This window comes from Mizuhopecten yessoensis, unplaced genomic scaffold (genome assembly GCF_002113885.1).
Source record: "Mizuhopecten yessoensis strain PY_sf001 unplaced genomic scaffold, ASM211388v2 scaffold11113, whole genome shotgun sequence".
NCBI classification, from domain to species: domain Eukaryota; kingdom Metazoa; phylum Mollusca; class Bivalvia; order Pectinida; family Pectinidae; genus Mizuhopecten; species Mizuhopecten yessoensis.
Genome location: NW_018408886.1, coordinates 76,884 through 85,127, shown reverse-complemented (window position 1 = coordinate 85,127; position 8,244 = coordinate 76,884). Strand labels below are relative to the sequence as shown.

At 35.7% G+C, this 8,244-nt stretch overlaps 1 protein-coding gene across 1 annotated transcript in view; it reads right to left on the bottom strand.

The window, feature by feature from the left end:
- LOC110466015 overlaps positions 1-7,537 on the bottom strand; it is a 17,225-nt gene extending 9,688 nt beyond the window's left edge. The window contains exons 1-2 of the mRNA XM_021522255.1: positions 7,463-7,537; positions 1,401-1,460 (exon numbers count right to left, since the gene is read on the bottom strand). The gene's annotated coding sequence lies outside the window, so the exon portion shown is untranslated. The remainder of the gene's footprint in view (positions 1-1,400; positions 1,461-7,462) is intronic.
- Positions 7,538-8,244: the final 707 nt, after the last annotated feature.

Here is an 8,244-nt window from a genome sequence, read left to right as displayed (position 1 = left end):
AATTACAATAAAATTATCACAGAAGCACGAAATATATTCCGTGCTTAACCCATTATGGTTTTCATTAAAAGACAAATTGTCTAATTTACATATATGCTAATGTAGCAAAAGCTAAAAATTGACAGAATACACGCTAATATAGCGAAAATAAAACAAATCAAAGCTGTATCTAAAAAGTATAAAAGTAAAAATAAAAGACAATTAAACCGCATTCTTAATGTTACCAATCATATTTTGTTTGAGTTTTGTCAAGGAGGAAGAGAGTCTTACTTCAACCGGTAAATTATTCCTAATCTGGCTCCCTTGTACCAAAAAGTGTTTGGAATAAAATGTGGTACGGTGTTTGGGTACCTTGACAGAGTTTTGGGATGCTGATCTAGTATATTTGTTGTTAGGCAAATTCAATTGATTAGAAAGATATCCTGGAACTAGATTATTTATACATTTGTACACCATAACACCTCTTTTGAATTTCAAATATTTGCCAATTGGTAACCACCCTAATGAAGAAAACATTTCTACTGATGGTGTATCAAATGGAGCATCCAACAATAATCTTGCAGCTTGTTTCTGCGCTTTTGACAGTTTTTGTAGACGATTTAAAGAGCATCCGCTCCATACTGTGCTACTGTACATGAAGTGGGGAAAAATACATGCGTGAAAAAAATTAAGTCTAGCTGAAAGTGGTAAATATTGACGGATGCGTCGAAGTAAACCCAAACCACTGTTAATCTTTGAAAAAACAGATGCTATGTGATCTAACCAAGATAAACTGATGTCAATTTTTACACCAAGGAGTTTTTCACTCTTTACTTGTTCAATACATTCCTGATCTAATATTAGGCTTAGAGCATCATCTATTCTGTTAAGTTTCTGTTTTGTGGCAATAACCATACATTTCGTTTTATTCCTATTTAGAATCATTTTATTCTCATTACACCAGTCTTGGACTTTACTCAGATCAGCTTGTAACTCATCCTGTACAATAGAAATAGAACTTCCAGATGCACTCAGAGTGGAGTCATCAGCATACATATCTGTACCTGATTTGTTAATAATCAAGAGAGTTTTTGGGAATATTTCCATGGATATCCAACCTGATGATATTTACATGTTTAAATGATTTTATTTCCTGAATTTGGACTTTCATTTAGCTTGGAAAATATAAAAGTGAGTTTTTTCATCAGTTATTGAATTTTTTTTTTTCTGCAATTTATAGTGTGCATGTACCTCAATTATGTTTGAGAAATATTGGAGGATTATTATTTTGTAACAGGGATTGTTTCATGCTAACGGAATGCATTATTGAATTTGATATACAATTTGGTGTGGCAGCCATATTGAAATGTCCTCAAAATGCGAACGTGATGTAAGGTTTTGATTTACAGATTTATATTTACCTGAAGTGATTGCTATGGTAGCCCTCTTGGTTCCAAAGGAACATTGTTCGACAACCAGGTCTATAATGAAAACAATATGTATCGTTCATTACTTTTGTTCATTAGATATTAAGGTTTTGCATCAGTCATCTGATAAAAAAACCAATGGAGAAACTTAGTTATTGCTGCAACTCCTTTTTTTGGATAAATTGAAATGTAAAATATAAGAGAGCATGCATCACTCAAATAGATCTTAGTTGTATTCATCAGAAACAAAGAATGATTATTTTCAAAACAAGAGCCCCAATGGGCCTGCATCGCTCACCTGGTATTGATTTCACAATTGTAACCTTAAAAGTGGAATAAAATAAAGCTACAGGCAAAATATCAGTGTCTTGAATTCAAGTCATTCAGAAGAACCTGTAAAACAATTTAAACACATTTAATTTGGTTATACAGGAGAAGTCGTTTAAGTTTTTTTTAAGACAATTGACCCCTGTGACCTTGAATATGGGCAAAGGTCATTCTGTTGAACAAACCTGGTAGCCCTTCATGCCAACATCTTTCTGGCCAAATATAATCCCCCTGTACCTTTTGGTTATACAGAAGAAGTCGTTTAAAGGTTTTCAAGACAATTGACCACTGTGACCTTGAATATGGGTGAAGGTCATTCATTTGAATAAACTTGGTAGCCCTTCATCCCAACATCCTTCTGACCAAATATAATCACCCTGGACCTTTTGGTTTTTCAGAAGTAGTTGTTTAAATGCTTTAAACCTATTTCACCATTGTGACCATTGCAAATGGATGAAGGTCATTCACTTTAACAAATTTGATAGCCCTTTATCCAAGCATGTTAATGGCCAAATATCATCACCCTAGGCCTCTAGGTTATTCAGAAGAAGTTGTTTAAAGATTTTAACATATTTGACCCCTGTGACCCGGAAAATGGATAAGGGTCATTTATTTGGACAAACATGGTAGCCCTTCATGTTTCTGGCCAAATATCACCCTAGGCATTTTGGTTACTGAGAAGAAGTTTTTTAAAGTGAAATGTTGACGACAGACGGATGGACGGACAGACGACGGACGCCGCACCATGCTATAAGCTTCGGGCCAGGTGAGCTAATAAAAAACATTATATAAACTGATAGCGACACTTTACAAACATCGTTCTGCTTTTAATTCTAGTATGGTACCCTAAACAACTATTTGTCAGTGTGTTTGCACTTATTGATCTGTCGGTTCGGTCTACAAAATAAACTATTTTTACCGCTGCAGAACATTATTTCCATCATACAGTTCGATAACCGAATCAAATATAATTCATAACTGAAATAGAATGAAATATGTAAACGTGATACATGAATCAAAATACAGTAATGACCCAGATGGACTGTATATATTACGCATTGAAATACAGACGGAAATGTCGGTGGAAGCTTTAAACTAAATTAAATACATAGTAATCAAAACGACTGTTCAATAACCCATCAAGTCCGGAGGAAGGAATAGACCTTCTGTTTCCCTAATGTTTTCGTTCTCTTTTCGTCGTTGTCTTCCTAGTCACCAGTCTTCAGATGACCCTGGTTGTTTACGTAAAATCAAATCACAACCAAAGTTTCTTTAATTCAATTAAATGGAGCTGGCTTCCTATTGCAACAGAATGTGGGTTGAATAAATTCGATAGGAAACAAAATGATAAAAATATTTATTCTATTTGCAAAATTAAAACAGTTTAAATTCCTAACAACAATGTACAAACAACGTTTTGCTTTTCATTGTATTATGGTACCCTAAACAATTGCTTGCATTTGTTAAAGTGAATGCACTCCCTAATTTGTCGGAATGGTCTTAACATTAACAAAATATTTTGTATTCCATTTCATACAGTTATATAATCCAGATTTAACCAGTACACAAATCACTCATAAAACACTAGGAGAATACTTATCAGTAAATTGGTCGTGTCTAATAATTAGACTTGTTTCATTTTTAACATCAATAGCTATAGCCAAGAAAAGTGTCGGAGACTTAATGAGGAAAAAATATCATCTACTTAATATACCATGTTGTGTAAATCCACCATGTGCCTGGATACGTTTTCACAATGTAGTAATGTGAAGTGAACATTCCGATTAATACCACATAGCTGATACCACAGACGTATTTATATACAGTTCGTGTTTATCTCATTCACCCCCAAAATTTCATAATGAACTATTCCCACCTTTAAATTGGAAGAGTTAAAATGTGTCTTCATAACCTATTAATCAATACAAATAATACAAACAGTTACAAAAATAGCAGAAAACGAGAGTAAGAATGAGTAAAATATTCCTAACTTAAATGAAACACAATTTTGTCTACGAGAGTTTGTGATTTTCATGTGAATTACAGTACTGAGACGACTGTGCCGTACCCTAGCAAGTTCGGGGGAAAAATATACCTGTTGTGTCTCACTGTAAGAGGCAAATAATGAGGGCCACTGCAGATTCCTGGGTTCATGGAAGAAATTAAAAGTGATCTGCTGCACCCGTTGCAACCATTTGGATTTTTAGTCACCTCTGGGGGAACCCAAGCAGGGACTATTCATTTTGGTTTCAGTCCCAGATTTTGACCTCTGTTGCCGACCACTGTTTTCGGCTTTCGTGTGTTTGCTTCTGTCGCGAGTTACAAGCTTTTGGTTAACTGAGATGTCGATTTAGGAATAGATCTAACAAAAAACCAAGAGGCGTTCCGAATTTCAAAATGAAGATGTTCCGAATATGAATCAGTCACCTTTGAGGTTCCCGAAGGAGTAGACTGTTATATTATATATTGCTATTGATTGATTATGATTTTTTTGTCTGACCAACGACTATATTGGTAAAATTTCTTTTTAAACCAATATAAATTTTGTAATAAAAAAGTCAGGTAGAAAAGCTCAAAAACGTCTCTTTTTCTTTATCATCTATTCACGCAGTGACAAAAGAAGACGTCACCTAGCAAAAGGGCAAACTTGATTTGACATGCCGTGTTTGTGCTTGCCGCCGGCACACTACATTCAAGCATACGCGCAATTTGGCGGACACAAATAACAGTTTGTATCGCTTTGTATTTCAACTCAACAATAAGTATCGTATTGTAACAATAATCTCTCAATAAGTTACCAGTGCCATACAAGCTTCTATAAAAACATAAACCGGCGCACCAGTCCTAGGTTGTGATTTTTATTGTGGAGCTTATTTACGCATGACCGCCCACTGTGACCCATTTTCCGGTTAGAATGTGTTTTTAGTGTAAATAAAGTGCCATTCAAATTGTTTATGGGCTCGCAGTGAGTATTACTTTTCTACTGCACGCGACATGCTAGTCGGGCAAACGTACAGATGTGTTTGTTGTTTTCTGACGTAGTATAGAGAAGACTTGTTGTTACTCAACAATGATGAAGTTTGTTTCTTTATTTGAACAAAGTGTTTTTACAGTCAATCACATTTTAATGCCATAAAGTTAAATAAAAGTAATTATGACCGAGCGTAAGCTGCTCATTTAGAACGATGTTTACCGTAGCACTGCGTCTAATGCATGTATGTATCAAATTATTAAAGAATATATGATAGACTTGTGAATCTTAAGAAACTTCGAGGTAGGAGATATTTTTATGTAGGATTTTCGTTGTTGGGACCTATGTTTCACTTCGGGATAACCGAGTTTTCAGAGTTCGAATTATCAGAGTTTTTATTACAAAGATTAAGAAGAGTTTTGGCCGGGACCGATGAAATACTTCGAGTTAAACGGGGTCTTCGAGTTATACGAGTTCGAGATAACGAGGTTCAACTGTAGTTCATTGCCATATTCAGAATTTATAATGAAAGCGCTCGACACATTGACACCGACATCTACGAGGTACCGACAAAACAATACCATGTTTTGCCGGTACAGTTCCACGTGGTCACCACGTGACGATACTTTACCGGCAAAACACGGCATTGTCATATTTATGTATATCGCTATTGCCAATAATATTCCTGTCAAAATGTAAGTACAAATGTGTTTAACAGCACTGTTGTGCATGTATATATTTCTTTTCTATGAAATCAACCAACAAAGATTCGGTCTAATTTAGGGATGTAAACAAAATTGAGGGTATTGTGGCATTTGCAGCTCTTTCTTCAAATCAGGTCTCCTTTCATAATATTTCCTAAGATCACTGATCGTTCTATCTGTAACATAAAGCATTTCTCTTAAGTTTCTCCACTTCCCCCTACATGTTGAAGGTACCGTAGGTGTAACAATACAGGTTGAGCACAGGGACTTGTATAGACTTATATGATACATATTAGCTAGAAATACGTATATATATAAGTATTTCTAGCTAATTGTATTATATAAGTCTATACAAGCCCCTGTGGGTTGAGCTTACCAGAATATATTGCAATACAGAAGGAAAATATTGCGATAGTGTCGCCATATAATTTCATAGTAAAAAATGGTATTTTTTTGTCTGATAATTGGGCTTAATGGGTGTGAAATGCTGTCATTAAATCTGAGATCATTTGTGTGATACATTTGTATTGAATTGTATGCTAGTAATAGCCTGGATTATGGTTATTACATGTAGCATATATATTTGACTGTTAGAACATGTTGCGATTCAGCAATATTTTATTATTGGCTTCGCATTGTGATAGATACATGTACGATATGGCCTGTGAATTGCGTATACTGGTTTTCCGATACATTGTTACACCCCTATAGTCTATACATGCTTTAATAAACCATGATCACACTAAATATCCCAATTAAGCATTGTAAGGTAGCTGATACTATATCATTTCCAGAATACACAAACTGAAATAGAAGGAAGTACTTCAACAGCTGCAGCAATACACTGTAAGTCATAACAATTAGTTGGTTTAATTTCTAAACTTCATTTCAGTGGACTTGTTTCAGGTATGGATACATTTTGAGCAAGATAAAAAGTGTATTAAGCAAAATTGCATATTTATGCGTGTTTTTTAATCAGTGATTAATTATTTTTTCCGGACGAACTTCCGGTAATTTTTGTGTCAGTTTACAGACGATGGCCAAATGTCTAAAATATCTTTGTGTTGTGTCCAGCAGGTCACGTAGTAACGAGATATAGCTTGCTAAAATGGCTGCGCGGAAATATATAACGCGCGGAAACCAATGACTAGACGATATTGACAGTTTTACCAACAAATTATTTTCACTGAAAATTATCAGCTAATAATGCGGAGTTAAATAAGCACCAATACAATACCAGTACATACTAGTGATAGGGATTGGAAATTCCTTAATTATCAGCCTTTAGTTTTGGTGAAAATGATTTGCTCCAATATGCATGTTCAGTTCTCTTATATCATTTTTTTTTTCATTTCAACAGATGAAATATCTTATTCTGGCACTTTGGTATGTTTGAATGTGGAAGGCCTTGAAATTGGGATGCAGAAGGCCAGGGTATGTCATAGAATAAAAAAAATGAAATTTTGGCAGTGTTTGTGTTTTATGGTCATAAAACATGGAACATTTTTTTCAAGTAAATCAACCACATGCTTTCTTATTATATCCTAGTAGGTTGGCATGGTTACCTATACAGCGTGTATGCATACCTGGTCATTGTTCGACCATTTTGATTGACAAGTGGAAATATGTCAGTTGTAGCTTGGTCAATGATTATTATACTGAAACTAATCATACGGGAGATGGGGTGACTTTCATGTCATTTTGACATATTTCTAGTTTTTTTTCACTCTACCTCCACTTTCTTGTCGGGGGTGTCCCCCAAGGCACCCGATCTCAAACGACCTTGGCTGTAAAACAGTCGTTTACACCCCCTCCACAAATAACGACCTTGGCTGTAAGACAGTCGTGTACACCCCCTCCACAAATAACGACCTTGGCAGTAAGACCGTCGTTTACACACCCCTCCACAAATAACGACCACGACACTACAGTTACCTTATCATGACTTGGGATACAGCAGGCCAATCCCCTTCTAATATACAATTGTACTTGCGCATTTTAAAGATGTTATGTTAGCATACACTTGATAAGCTATTTTAAGAGAATACATCTACCTTGATCAGATGCGATTTTAGCTCGGGATCCTACCAGGTAAACAATGCACGCAAGTGCCAGGCAAAGTAAGATGGCTAGAACACAAATCCATGGGCGACACGTGGATGAACTTTCTGGAACACTTTGGTTGTAAGGGTCTGAAATGTCCGACGTTGATTTCGTCAGGTATTGCATATCTTGTAGATGGATCATCGTAAACATGTTTCTCTTCCTGGCTTGTTTTGGACAAATCATAGACATTCAGTTGCTCGTAAGTTGTCATAGCCGTTTCTTCTTTCATATTGTCGTGCTTGTTGTGTTGGTTATGTATGATTCTGTTTAATCCGTAGTTTGTATAAAAAAATACCTCAAAACGTAGCCAGATTTCACTAAGACTGTCTCAACAATTGACCCGTAGACACAACGTATACGTGATACGCTATTTACACCACTATACATATATGGCCCTTTCCCATTGGATGATGAAATATCTAAGCAGCGTGTAAAAGTGTTTACATTATAATAAGACTCTGTTTCCCCTTCCAAACCAGGTAGTGAAGGCAATGACTGGTTTTCTCCTTCCCAACCAGGTAGTGAAGGCAATGACTGGTTTTCTCCTTCCCAACCAGGTAGTGAAGGCAATGACTGGTTTTCTCCTTCCCAACCAGGAAGTGAAGGCAATGACTGGTTTTCTCCTTCCCAACCAGGAAGTGAAGGCAATAAATGTTCAACTAAAAAACACAGGCATATCTAAGGAGCTTGTTAACCTATTTAGCATTATAATATTTACTTTCTCCTAACC